At 42.7% G+C, this 342-nt stretch overlaps 1 non-coding gene across 1 annotated transcript; it reads left to right on the plus strand.

Annotated features, from left to right (window-relative positions):
* The first annotated feature begins 29 nt into the window (after window positions 1-29).
* Window positions 30-102, plus strand: trnaf-gaa (transfer RNA phenylalanine (anticodon GAA)). Its single transcript has one exon. It is a non-coding gene; the product is annotated as a tRNA-Phe (tRNA).
* Window positions 103-342: the final 240 nt, after the last annotated feature.

Below are 342 nucleotides of genomic sequence, written 5' to 3' on the forward strand. Positions count from 1 at the left end.
ATTTCATAGGTATACACAAGGCTAAATGAGCCGAAATAGCTCAGTTGGGAGAGCGTCAGACTGAAGATCTGAAGGGCCCTGGTTCAATCCCGGGTTTCGGCAGATGTACTTTACTGTCCCTTGGATAGACCACTCTGAGCCATGCTTGTTGTTGCTATTCAAATGGAAAATGACTGCAGCTGTTCTTGCCATCTGCTCCTGATGGCATTTAGAAAAAGCACACTAGGTATTGACAAGACTTCAGACTTTAGGAAGTCTTCAAAGATAAACGTGATTCCAACCAACCAATCACTTCTTTAAACAACTAAACCCACAAAAGTCAAAATGGTTAGGAGTAAACCC

Source organism: Austrofundulus limnaeus, unplaced genomic scaffold (assembly GCF_001266775.1).
Source record: "Austrofundulus limnaeus strain Quisiro unplaced genomic scaffold, Austrofundulus_limnaeus-1.0 Scaffold4926, whole genome shotgun sequence".
Taxonomy (NCBI): Eukaryota; Metazoa; Chordata; class Actinopteri; order Cyprinodontiformes; family Rivulidae; genus Austrofundulus; species Austrofundulus limnaeus.